We start from the raw sequence: 14,849 nt of genomic DNA on the forward strand, positions 1-14,849 counted from the left end.
ATTCCTTTTACTTTTAAATATATTTGAACATTTTTATAAAACAAAATTGGAGATGAATCCTCAAAAAGACATGACTGAAATATAATTGATATAAAAAGTTGCAATTAGTATGAACTAATACTTATAATGATGAATAAAAATTGTACTAAAATAAGATTTGCCAGGGTTATTTCACAACTGTATGAAACATATACTACAAGGTGCATATAATCGCTTTGTCTTTTATTGACCTAAATAAAATATACATCAATATACTCTATAAGTTGATTTTATAATTATTAATTTGGCATATTGATATTGTTAATGAGTAGCTATTCTGGTGACTGGAAAGATTTTTTTAAATAAATGTATTGATATTGTATCATAGTCAAAACAGCCCAGACCTTGGAATAAGAAAGACTAGAATGGCCAACAGATAATTATTATGATTTCATTTGGAACCCACTGAAGAGATGGCTATGAACAAGACTAAGTACATGACCTTAAAATATTAACATTCCAATGATTTGCTTCTTGTATTTTGCTGCTAAAAAATTCTGTAACTTAGGGGAAATAGTTTAATTTCATTGGGACTCGGTTTCTTATTTAAAAAATGAGGTTAATCCTGGTTACCTTATAGAATGGTGGAAATTAAATATGTTATAGTAGGAAGTACATAACATAGAGCCTGGAACACACCAAAACTATTTTCACTTTGTAATTTACAGTTAATTCTTTTACGAGTTTTGTTAGCATAAAGAAGCATTTGTAATCTTACTACTTCTTGCTGAATTGACAAAATGAAATTTCTGGTTCAGCAAGTTGAAAAGATATGTTTTTTTAGACACTGCCCAAGTTTATGAGACTTTGCATAAAGTCAATAAGTAGTTGCTATTTCTTAATTGTTTTAATTAAAAATTTAAGTGCAGGCATAGTAAACATCAGAAAATTAAAATTTATCCCCATGCTCAGCCATTTATGTCTTGTTTCTGTGCGAGTAATTAGTAAAATCTTTTGTGACATTGTTTAGTTATAGTGACAGGTAAGTTTTCACTCAATTACCATGTTATCTAGGCTACTTATGGTGTATCCTCAGGGGAAAGTTTTCTACTGAAAAAGTATATGAATGCTTTGTTTTCATTTGTTTGAAATTGTTAAGGAATTTACTTGGTATTTGGATATCCATAATTGCCTTTCTTCAACCACTAGTTTCTGGTGGCAGTTTCAAAATCACCATTTCACATAAATGTTTCACATAAACAGTGCCCAAAATAGGAACGAACAGTACAATAATAATTAACCAAAGATTTCTTCAAATATTGTCAAACATATGAATAGTTGGATATATCCAAATGACTCATTAAGGTTTTTAGACCTAGTTTCATTTAATTCATTTCAATTAAATCTTAATTTTAAGTAGCTCTAAGATTTTCCTAGATTGCCACCAAAATAATGGTATTATATTTTGCTTGTCAAACTGACACAGGAGGGAGGCAGGAAGTGCTGGGTGGAGAAGTGTGGGTCCCTGGCAAGGGCTCCACCCCCGGGCCTGTGCCCAGGGACCTAGGTGAGGACAAGCATTTCAGTTTCCGTGCCCAAATGTTGCATTTCCCAAGACCACCTTGGCCTACCACACCCCCACCCCGTGCCTATAAAAACCCCCGAGACCCTAGTGGGCCCAGACACAAGCAGCTGGAGGTTAAGAGGAACACATGGGCGGAAGAAGACACAAGTAGCTGGAAGAAGACACAAGTGGCTGCACGTCAAGAGGACACTGAGGGGTGCATGCCTGCAGAAGAGCACACCAACAGAAGCTAGCAGGCCAGCAAGCCATCCACTGGAGGAAGAACATCGAGTTTGGCCAAGTAGGTCAGAGGAGAGCTCAGGCTGCTCAGCAGCCCAACTCCAGGGAAAAACCATCTCCCTTCTGACTCCCCCATCTGCTGAGAGCTCCTTCCACTCAATAAAACTTGCATTCATTCTCTAAGCTCACATGGGATCCAATTTTTCCAGTGCACCAAGGCAAAACCCTAGGATACAGAAAGCACTCTGTCCTTGAGATAAGGCAGGGGTCTAATTGAGCTGATTAATACAAGCCACCTACAGACAGCCAAACTAAAAGAGCACCCTGTAACACATGCCCACTGGGGCTTCAGCTGTGTTTACAGGAGCCCCACAGCCTGCCCATCTGCCTGCTCCCCCTAGGGGTTTTGAGCAGCCAGGCACCAAAGAAGCGAGCCACACCCCCATCGCATGCCCTGTGAGGGGAACAAGGGAATATTTCCCGTTTCAAAAACAAGGCAATCTAGGGGCGGAGCAAGATGGCCAAATAGGAACAGATCCAGTCTCCAATTCCCAGCGCGAGCGACACAGAAGACCGGTGATTTCTGCATTTTCAACTGAGGTACTGGGTTCATCTCACTGGGGGATCCGTGCTGGTCAGCTGCTGCAGCCCGACCAGCGAGAGCTGAAGCAGGGCGAGGCATTGCCTCACCTAGGAAGCGCAAGGGGGAAGGGAGTCCCTTTTCCTAGCCAGGGGAACTGAGACACACAATACCTGGAAAATCGGGTAACTCCCACCCCAATACTGCGCTTTAAGCAAACAGGCACACCAGGAGATCATATCCCACACCTGGCCGGGAGGGTCCCACACCCAGGGAGCCTCCCTCATTGCTAGCACAGCAGTCTGTGATCTACCGGCAAGGCAGCAGCGAGGCTGGGGGAGGGGCGCCCGCCATTGCTGAGGCTTAAGTAGGTAAACAAAGCTGCTGGGAAGCTCGAACTGGGTGGAGCTCACAGCAGCTCAAGGAAACCTGCCTGTCTCTGTAGACTCCACCTCTGGGGACAGGGCAATAACAAACACAGCCGAAACGTCTGCAGACGCAAACGACTCTGTCTGACAGCTTTGAAGAGAGCAGTGGATCTCCCAACACGGAGGTTGAGATCTCAGAAGGGACAGACTCCCTGCTCAAGTGGGTCCCTGACCCCTGAGTAGCCTAACTGGGAGACATCCCCCACTAGGGGCAGTCTGACACCCCACACCTCACAGAGAGGAGTACACCCCTGAGAGGAAGCTTCCAAAGCAAGAATCAGACAGGTACACTCGCTGTTCAGAAATATTCTATCTTCTGCAGCCTCTGCTGCTGATACCCAGGCAAACAGGGTCTGGAGTGGACCTCAAGCAATCTCCAACAGACCTACAGCTGAGGGTCCTGACTGTTAGAAGGAAAACTATCAAACAGGAAGGACACCTACACCAAAACCCCATCAGTACATCACCATCATCAAAGACCAGAGGCAGATAAAACCACAAAGATGGGGAAAAAGCAGGGCAGAAAAGCTGGAAATTCAAAAAATAAGAGCGCATCTCCCCCGGCAAAGGAGCGCAGCTCATCGCCAGCAACGGATCAAAGCTGGACGGAGAATGACTTTGACGAGATGAGAGAAGAAGGCTTCAGTCCATCAAATTTCTCAGAGCTAAAGGAGGAATTACGTACCCAGCGCAAAGAAACTAAAAATCTTGAAAAAAAAGTGGAAGAATTGATGGCTAGAGTAATTAATGCAGAGAAGGTCCTAAACGAAATGAAAGAGATGAAAACCATGACACGAGAAATACATGACAAATGCACAAGCTTCAGTAACCGACTCGATCAACTGGAAGAAAGAGTATCAGTGATTGAGGATCAAATGAATGAAATGAAGTGAGAAGAGAAACCAAAAGAAAACAGAAGAAAAAGAAATGAACAAAGCCTGCAAGAAGTATGGGATTATGTAAAAAGACCAAATCTACGTCTGATTGGGGTGCCTGAAAGTGAGGGGGAAAATGGAACCAAGTTGGAAAACACTCTTCAGGATATCATCCAGGAGAACTTCCCCAACCTAGTAGGGCAGGCCAACATTCAAATCCAGGAAATACAGAGAACGCCACAAAGATACTCCTCGAGAAGAGCAACTCCAAGACACATAATTGCCAGATTCACCAAAGTTGAAATGAAGGAAAAAATCTTAAGGGCAGCCAGAGAGAAAGGTCGGGTTACCCACAAAGGGAAGCCCATCAGACTAACAGCAGATCTCTCGGCAGAAACTCTCCAAGCCAGAAAAGAGTGGGGGCCAATATTCAACATTCTTAAAGAAAAGAATTTTAAACCCAGAATTTCATATCCAGCCAAACTAAGTTTCATAACTGAAGGAGAAATAAAATCCTTTACAGATAAGCAAATGCTTAGAGATTTTGTCACCACTAGGCCTGCCTTACAAGAGACCCTGAAGGAAGCACTAAACATGGAAAGGAACAACCAGTACCAGCCATTGCAAAAACATGCCAAAATGTAAAGACCATCGAGGCTAGGAAGAAACTGCATCAACTAACGAGCAAAATAACCAGTTAATATCATAATGGCAGGATCAAGTTCACACATAACAATCTTAACCTTAAATGTAAATGGACTAAATGCTCCAATTAAAAGACACAGACTGGCAAACTGGATAAAGAGTCAAGACCCATCAGTCTGCTGTATTCAGGAGACCCATCTCACACGCAGAGACATACATAGGCTCAAAATAAAGGGATGGAGGAAGATTTACCAAGCAAATGGAGAACAAAAAAAAGCGGGGGTTGCAATACTAGTCTCTGATAAAACAGACTTTAAACCATCAAAGATCAAAAGAGACAAAGAAGGCCATTACATAATGGTAAAGGGATCAATTCAACAGGAAGAGCTAACTATCCTAAATATATATGCACCCAATACAGGAGCACCCAGATTCATAAAGCAAGTCCTTAGAGACTTACAAAGAGACTTAGACTCCCATACAATAATAATGGGAGACTTCAACACTCCACTGTCAACATTAGACAGATCAACGAGACAGAAAGTTAACAAGGATATCCAGGAATTGAACTCATCTCTGCAGCAAGCAGACCTAATAGACATCTATAGAACTCTACACCCCAAATCAACAGAATATACATTCTTCTCAGCACCACATCATACTTACTCCAAAATTGACCACGTAATTGGAAGTAAAGCACTCCTCAGCAAATGTACAAGAACAGAAATTATAACAAACTGTCTCTCAGACCACAGTGCAATCAAACTAGAACTCAGGACTAAGAAACTCAATCAAAACCGCTCAACTACATGGAAACTGAACAACCTGCTCCTGAATGACTACTGGGTACATAACGAAATGAAGGCAGAAATAAAGATGTTCTTTGAAACCAATGAGAACAAAGATACAACATACCAGAATCTCTGGGACACATTTAAAGCAGTGTGTAGAGGGAAATTTATAGCACTAAATGCCCACAAGAGAAAGCAGGAAAGATCTAAAATTGACACTCTAACATCGCAATTAAAAGAACTAGAGAAGCAAGAGCAAACACATTCGAAAGCTAGCAGAAGGCAAGAAATAACTAAGATCAGAGCAGAACTGAAGGAGATAGAGACACAAAAAACCCTCCAAAAAATCAATGAATCCAGGAGTTGGTTTTTTGAAAAGATCAACAAAATTGACAGACCACTAGCCAGACTAATAAAGAAGAAAAGAGAGAAGAATCAAATCGATGCAATTAAAAATGATAAAGGGGATATCACCACCGACCCCACAGAAATACAAACTACCATCAGAGAATACTATAAACACCTCTACGCAAATAAACTGGAAAATCTAGAAGAAATGGATAATTTCCTGGACACTTACACTCTTCCAAGACTAAACCAGGAAGAAGTTGAATCCCTGAATAGACCAATAGCAGGCTCTGAAATTGAGGCAACAATTAATAGCCTACCAACCAAAAAAAGTCCAGGACCAGATGGATTCACAGCTGAATTCTACCAGAGGTACAAGGAGGAGTTGGTACCATTCCTTCTGAAACTATTCCAATCAATAGAAAAAGAGGGAATCCTCCCTAACTCATTTTATGAGGCCAACATCATCCTGATACCAAAGCCTGGCAGAGACACAACAAAAAAAGAGAATTTTAGACCAATATCCCTGATGAACATCGATGCAAAAATCCTCAATAAAATACTGGCAAACCGGATTCAGCAACACATCAAAAAGCTTATCCACCATGATCAAGTGGGCTTCATCCCTGGGATACAAGGCTGGTTCAACATTCGCAAATCAATAAACATAATCCAGCATATAAACAGAACCAAAGACAAGAACCACATGATTATCTCAATAGATGCAGAAAAGGCTTTTGAGAAAATTCAACAGCCCTTCATGCTAAAAACGCTCAATAAATTCGGTACTGATGGAACGTACCTCAAAATAATAAGAGCTATTTATGACAAACCCACAGCCAATATCATACTGAATGGGCAAAAACTGGAAAAATTCCCTTTGAAAACTGGCACAAGACAGGGATGCCCTCTCTCACCACTCCTATTCAACATAGTGTTGGAAGTTCTGGCTAGGGCAATCAGGCAAGAGAAAGAAATCAAGGGTATTCAGTTAGGAAAAGAAGAAGTCAAATTGTCCCTGTTTGCAGATGACATGATTGTATATTTAGAAAACCCCATTGTCTCAGCCCAAAATCTCCTTAAGCTGATAAGCAACTTCAGCAAAGTCTCAGGATACAAAATTAATGTGCAAAAATCACAAGCATTCTTATACACCAGTAACAGACAAACAGAGAGCCAAATCAGGAATGAACTTCCATTCACAATTGCTTCAAAGAGAATCAAATACCTAGGAATCCAACTTACAAGGGATGTCAAGGACCTCTTCAAGGAGAACTACAAACCACTGCTCAGTGAAATAAAAGAGGACATAAACAAATGGAAGAACATACCAAGCTCATGGATAGGAAGAATCAATATCATGAAAATGGCCATACTGCCCAAGGTTATTTATAGATTCAATGCCATCCCCATCAAGCTACCAATGAGTTTCTTCACAGAATTGGAAAAAACTGCTTTAAAGTTCATATGGAACCAAAAAAGAGCCCGCATCTCCAAGACAATCCTAAGTCAAAAGAACAAAGCTGGAGGCATCACGCTACCTGACTTCAAACTCTACTACAAGGCTACAGTAACCAAAACAGCATGGTACTGGTACCAAAACAGAGATATAGACCAATGGAACAGAACAGAGTCCTCAGAAATAATACCACACATCTACAGCCATCTGATCTTTGACAAACCTGAGAGAAACAAGAAATGGGGAAAGGATTCCCTATTTAATAAATGGTGCTGGGAAAATTGGCTAGCCATAAGTAGAAAGCTGAAACTGGATCCTTTCCTTACTCCTTATACGAAAATTAATTCAAGATGGATTAGAGACTTCAATGTTAGACCTAATACCATAAAAATCCTAGAGGAAAACCTAGGTAGTACCATTCAGGACATAGGCATGGGCAAAGACTTCATGTCTAAAACACCAAAAGCAACGGCAGCAAAAGCCAAAATTGACAAATGGGATCTCATTAAACTAAAGAGCTTCTGCACTGCAAAAGAAACTACCATCAGAGTGAACAGGCAACCTACAGAATGGGAGAAAATTTTTGCAATCTACTCATCTGACAAAGGGCTAATATCCAGAACCTACAAAGAACTCAAACAAATTTACAAGAAAAAAACAAACAACCCCATCAAAAAGTGGGCAAAGGATATGAACAGACATTTCTCAAAAGAAGACATTCATACAGCCAACAGACACATGAAAAAATGCTCATCATCACTGGCCATCAGAGAAATGCAAATCAAAACCACAATGAGATACCATCTCACACCAGTTAGAATGGCGATCATTAAAAAGTCAGGAAACAACAGGTGCTGGAGAGGATGTGGAGAAATAGGAACACTTTTACACTGTTGGTGGGATTGTAAACTAGTTCGACCATTATGGAAAACAGTATGGCGATTCCTCAAGGATCTAGAACTAGAAGTACCATATGACCCAGCCATCCCATTACTGGGGATATACCAGAAGGATTATAAATCATGCTGCTATAAAGACACATGCCCATGTATGTTCACTGGGGCACTATTCACAATAGCAAAGACTTGGAATCAACCCAAATGTCCATCAGTGACAGACTGGATTAAGAAAATGTGGCACATATACACCATGGAATACTATGCAGCCATAAAAAAGGATGAGTTTGAGTCCTTTGTAGGGACTTGGATGCAGCTGGAATCCATCATTCTTAGCAAACTATCACAAGAACAGAAAACCAAACACCGCATGTTCTCACTCATAGGTGGGAACTGAACAATGAGATCACTCGGACTCAGGAAGGGGAACATCACACACCAGGGCCTATCATGGGGAGGGGGATGGGGGGAGGGATTGCATTGGGAGTTATGGCTGATGTAAATGATGAGTTGATGGGTGCAGCACAGCAACATGGCACAAGTATACATATGTAACAAACCTGCACGTTATGCACATGTACCCTACAACTTAAAGTATAACAATAATAAATAAATAAATAAATAAATAAATAAAAGAAAAAAAAATAAATAAATATAAATAAAATTAAAAAAAAAAACAAGGCAATCTTCTATTTTTATAAAATGATATTCAGATGTTGTTGCTAAATATATTAATTGGGTTGAAACCTGAGTTGCATCTTTATCATTTTCTATAAAGATAGTAAAACCAGATGGATAATTATTTAATTCTACCATACATTAAGTATAAAATTAAGAAGAAATGCATCCTTCAAACACTGACCATCAACTTTAGAAACTGAGTTTCAGAAATACTGGCATATTAGCAGAAAAATTAATTTTAGATACTCATTGTAGCATTGCTAATTATGAAAAAGTTGAAACAACATAAATATCTATCAATAGGTGAAGGGATAAACTATAACCTATCCATATTATAAAATATAGAAGCCAAAAACTAAAATACAGAACTTCTTCTTTTCCCAAAGCCTATGTGTATATATGTATTTTTTGTATTTGCATCTTTAAATGTTATTGAGGTATAATTGAGATATACAAAATAATACTGAAATAATGTATCCATTTTGATGGATTTGGACACATACCTATTTTTATCACTAACAAGGCACTGAACATATCCAAACACTTCCAAAATTTCTTGTGGTTATTTTGTGGCTTTGTTTTTGTCTGTTTGCTTGTGCTAAGAACACTTAACATAAGATCTATCCTCTTAACATTATGAAGTGCACAGTACTTCATTGTTAAGTAGAGGTACTACCTTGTGCAGCATGTCTTTAAGAACTTATTCATCTCATGTAACTGTAACTTTATACCCTTTGAACAATTCCTTATTTGCCCCTTCCCCCATCCCCTAGCAGCCACCATTCTGACTGTTTTAGATACATCATGTAAGTGGAATCATACTGATACAGGATGAGGGCAGGGAAGTACTGGGTAGAGACATGTGGGGTCCCTGGCAAGGGCTCCACCCTCAGACCTGTGCCCATGGACCTAAGTGAGAACAGGCAGTCCTGTTTTCACGCCCCAATGTTGCATTTTCCAAGACTGCTCTGACTTTCTATGCCCCCCCACCCCGCCCCCATCCTGTGCCCATATAAACTCAGGACGCTTAGCAGGTACACACACAGCTGCTGAATGTGGAGACTAGCAGACCAGCCAACCAACCAGGGAGGAAAGACGAAGCAGAAAGAGAGAGACGAGGAGGGACATCTGGAGGCCAATGGGAGCAGCTAGGGGCAGTCAGAGAATGGTCTAGTGGTTGGGATGCTGGACCCCAGGGGAAGACCACCTTCACACTCCATCCCCTTCTCCGGCTCCCCATCTATCTCACTGAGAGCCACCTCCACTACTCAGTAAAACCTTGCACTCATCCTTTGAGCCTGGATATGATCCTATTGTTTCTGGGCATTGGGCAAGAGCTCCAGATACAGAAGGGTGTCACACTGGCCCTCTGCCCTTGCCATAAGGCAGAGGGTCCATTAAGCTGATTAACACACAAACCATCTGTGGATGGCAAATCTGAAAGAGCTTTGTGACATCCGCTCACTTGGGCTTCTGCAGTCTCAGATATCCACCCCTAAAAGTTACCTTGGGGCTGGGGTGAAGCCCAGAAGTGCTCACCTTGGCCTCTGCACCTGCCCATCTGCATGCTCCCCCTAGGGGTCTGAGCTGCGGTGACCAGGCAGGCCAGTCATGCCCCTGTCACATGTCCTGTGATGGTAATCAGGGAACTCTCCCGTTACAATACAACATTTATCCTTTTGTGACTGACTTATTTCATTTCGCTTGTTGTCCTCTAGGTCCACCCATATTGTTGCAAGCAGAGTGATTTTCTTCTTTACGGTTGAATAATATTTCATTGCATATGTATACCACACTGTTTACCCATTCATCTGTTGTGTCCACATCTTGGCTATTACAAACAATGCTACAGTGAACATGGGGGATGCAAGTATTTCTTTGAGATAATAATTTCAATTATATTTTATATATACCAAGGAGTGGGATTGCTGGATCATATGGGAGTTGTATTTTTTGAGGAACATCTATATTATTTTCTGTTGTGGCTGCAACATTTGACATTCTCACCAACAGTAAACAAGTGTTTCCTTTTCTCCACACCCTTCCCAACACCTGTTATCTCTTATCTCTTTGCTAACAGTCATCCTAAAAGGTGTGAGGTGATAGTTCATTGTGGTTTTGATCTGCATTCCCCTGTTGATTAGTGATGTTGGGCATTTTTTCATACAGGTGGTGGACATTTGTATGTCTTCTTTGGAAAAAAGACATCTACTTTTAACCAACTTTATACCAATGAACATTTGTTGTAAATCAAATTTCACCATGTCGGACAGGCTGGTCTCGAACTCTTGACCTCAGGTGATTCACCTGCCTCGGCCTCCCAAAGTGTTGAGATTACAGGAGTTAATCCCAACTCTTACAGTTGGGAGTCACTGCTCTCAGCCAACAAATAGATTTTTAAACTTTTTCAGAACCTATCTTATAAACCTATAAACAAATTTATAAGCACATATACTAAGATATAAGGTGTTATATCAGTTACAAAATATGAAAAATCTATATGTAATGCTATAAAAAGGGTGCCAAGAAATAAATTTTAATGAAAAGAGAAAGTTGCAGAATGACAAATGTATTATTACACAGTTTATCCAAGAAGATAGCTATGCATACCATATATGGGCGTGTATGTAAATACATAAAAATTGACTCTAGGGCCAGGCACAGTGGTTCACGCCTGTAATCCCAGCACTTTGGGAGGCTGAGGTGGGCGGATCACCTGAGGTTGGGAGTTTGAGACCAGCCTGACCAACATGGAGAAACCCTATCTCTACTAAAAATACAAAATTAGTGGGGCATGGTGGTGCATGCCTGTAATCCCAGCTACTTGGGAGGCTGAGGCAGGAGAATTGCTTGAACCCAGGAGGTAGAGGTTGTGGTGAGCTGAGAGCACGCCATTGCACTCCATCCTGGGCAACAAGAGTGAAACTCCATCTCAAAAAAATAATAATAAAAATAAAATAAAAATTGACCCTAAGGATACACATCAAGCTGCTAATAATGCCTGTCTCTGAGTGAGGCAATAGATGATAGATTGATTAGGATAGGAGTGAGATAAGGAGGATGGAATGAGGATGACAAGGTACTTTCATATTTCTCTTTATATATATGTATATATTTTATTGTTTTAACCCCTTACAGTTATTGCCTATATGATTTAAAAAGTAAAGAAAAAAAGGAACGTGCATAACCAACTGCAACTAGAAATGGAAAAAGAGAGAATGCAGTCTAGACTGAAATCGAGACCAGGTAGCAGGTCGGGAAATGCACTTTATATGGGTAGACCTTAGGAGCTGCAGTCTTAATTGAAATGGAAGCCTGAAGCTGCTTTTGCATATAATATATGAAAGATTGAAAAACAGCTTGACTTTTATATTTAAAAATCAGGAGAACAACTAAAATTATGAGGAGAGTTTGAATGAGGTTACCCTTGAAGTGTGTCAAAAATAAGGAAGCAAACAAAGGAAAATACAGAGTTAACTCAAGAGAACTTGGGTGAACTGCTGCCTGAAAACTATTCCTGGTCGAATGACAGGGGAGTTACCATGAAGAAGTTAGTTCAAATCATATGTTGCTGTTGCTGCATCCTTCAGACTAAACATACAGATGGACAGGCAGGGTGAGAAGGATTGGTGGAATGTTTGCTTTATTACACACAGCATCCTTTTAGTCACTGTTGATTCAAAAAATTGCAAGTTATAATGTGTTGCACTGGGGAAAACTGCCGACCTAGTGTCAGATTACCCAGCACTACTGGAATCTCTCTGAGCCCCCAGCTTTCTATTTATAGAATGAAGAAAACAATCCCGCACAACAGAGCGAGACCCTGTAAGAAAACATGACCTGCCTCACAGTATCACAGTATTGTTCTGAGTGTCAAAAGACATAAGGTATATGAAAGTGTTTGGGAAATTACACATTGCCCTACGGAGTTTATCTATTCTTAAAAGGAACAGAAATAAAGTGTTTTAGATGTCAATATAAAATCCAGTCAAAATCGGAAAAATATAGGGTCTAAGTGAAACATGAAACACTACATAAAATATTGTTTACTTCTTTAGGCTTGCAAATTAATTTTTTCACAATGTGTGAAATATAAAAACAAACAAAAAAGAATGTTGAACAACATTGTGAGAATAATTTTATTGGATATAAATTAGCCCTCCACTCTTTATTACTGAAGATTTTCTCTTTTTAATTGGAAAATAGTAATATGCATAGTAACACCAGATGCCCACCTTAATTTTCCTTACTCTAATGCTCATTAGATTATCGAGAATTTACTAGCAGTTTTATGGCATTCAGTATCATAGTACTTGTGATAGTTAATTTTAGGTGTCAACTTGACTGGATTAAGGGGTGCTTGGATAGATGGTAAAGCATTATATTTGGATATGTCTGTGAGGGTGTTTCTGAAAGAGAGAGGTTTTTGAATCAGTGGACTGAATAATGAAGATCTGCTCTCACCCAATGTGGGTGGGCACCATCCATATTTGAGGGCCCCTCTTTGAGGGCCCAGATAGAATGAAAAGGCAGAGGAAAGGGGAATTTCTCTCTCTCTCTCTCTCTCTCTCTCTCTCTCTCTCGAATGAAAAGGCAGAGGAAAGGGGAATTTCTCTCTCTCTCTCTCTCTCCCCGTTCCCTGCCCCCACCCCCTGGCTCTCCCCCTCCCCGCACCCCCTCCTCCCTCCCACCGTCTCTCTCTCTCTCTCTTTCCTGGAGGTGAAACAGCCTACTTCTTTTGCTTTTGAAAATCAGAACTCTCAGTGTTCCAGTCTTTGGACTCTGGGACTTGCACTAGTAGGCCTCCAGTTTCTCAGGCCTCCAGACTCAAACAGAGTTAGAGCACCAGCTTCCCTGGTTTTGAGGCCTTCAGACTTGGACTGAAGCATGCTACCAGCTTCCCTGGTTCTCTCATTTTCAGATGGCCTGTCATTGAACTTCTCATCTTTCATTACTGTGTGAGATAATTCCCCTAATAAATCTCTCTCATCTGTCTATATGTGTATATCTTATTGATTATGTGTCTCTGGAGAACATTGATTAATACAGTAGTTAGCTAACAACAACATGAAAATAAGATGACTCTATTAGAGAGAAAACTAATTTTTCTAAAGGAAAGGCTACTTTCTGGAAAATAATATTATGTTTTATTTTTGTGACAAGACTCATGTAAAAGATCGAAAGTACACATACTAAATGTCCCTCAAAACATTTTCAGTTATAGCATTAAACAATATATATAGTTATTAAACAAAATAAAATTCAAAGTAAAAACATCTTCATATAAAGTATTCAGCTACATTTTTGAGAAAACAATTTGAAAAGCAGTTCATTGTGGATAATTTTGCCGTGTAAAATTTACTGTTTACTATTTTGAGCACTGTGTTTTCTGCTCTACTGTGGATTATATCATTTAATCTCATAGCATTATTGTAAAATAAATTCTACTTTATCAATTCTATTTTATAAATTTAAAAAAACTCTGTTATAGAAAGCAATTTGGTAGTACCTATGGAAAGTTTTAAGCAATATTTATCCTTTAGCCCATAAATTCTACTTCTGGCATTTTATTTTAGAAATACACATACCCATATATGAAATGAAGTATGTAGGGAGCTACTCATTGCAGCTTCATTTATAATAGCAAATGATTAGAAACAATCCAAGTGCCCATCAACAGAAAAATGGCAAAATACACTACAAATTTATTGCAAATATCTAATGCTATTTAACAACCTACCTGAAAGCATAGTAACTTGAAACAATAACAATCTCTTTTTTTTTTTTTTTTTTAATGAATCCACCATTTGGGTAAGTCTTAGCAAGGACAGGTCATTGTTGCTGGATGCAACACCATCTGAAGTTACTCAACTAGGACCTGGAGTAGCGCTTTCAATTTGACTCATTCAAACACGTGGCAAGTAGGTGCTGCCTGGCAGCTAGAGGCTGAGGCTAAGGTTCTGGGCCATGGACCACGGTTCCTCTGCACCTTGAGTGCTTGGGTTTCTTTAAAATGTTTTAGCTGGGTTCAAGAGCAATCATCTTGCAAAAAACAGAAGGAAACTAAAACTCTCTATATGAACTAACCTCCAAAGTCTATAATTCCACCTTAGTCAGAAATCCTCACATGATTGTAAATCTGTCACATTTTCTGAGACATAGTAAGTTTAAAAAAAAAAAAAAAAAAAAAAAAAAAAAAAAAGGAGATCTGCAAGTTTGGCTAGATAGCTTTAGTATAAAACAGAAAGAAAAAAGAAGCATTTGCATTAAAAAGTGCAAAATAGTACATAGATGCTTGTGTTTTAAGTGAAATGGGAAGTAGTAATTGGGGGTAGTGGTAAAAGCAAGATTTTTCACCGTACA

The sequence above is a fragment of the Macaca nemestrina genome, chromosome 5 (genome assembly GCF_043159975.1).
Source record: "Macaca nemestrina isolate mMacNem1 chromosome 5, mMacNem.hap1, whole genome shotgun sequence".
Classification (NCBI taxonomy): Eukaryota; Metazoa; Chordata; class Mammalia; order Primates; family Cercopithecidae; genus Macaca; species Macaca nemestrina.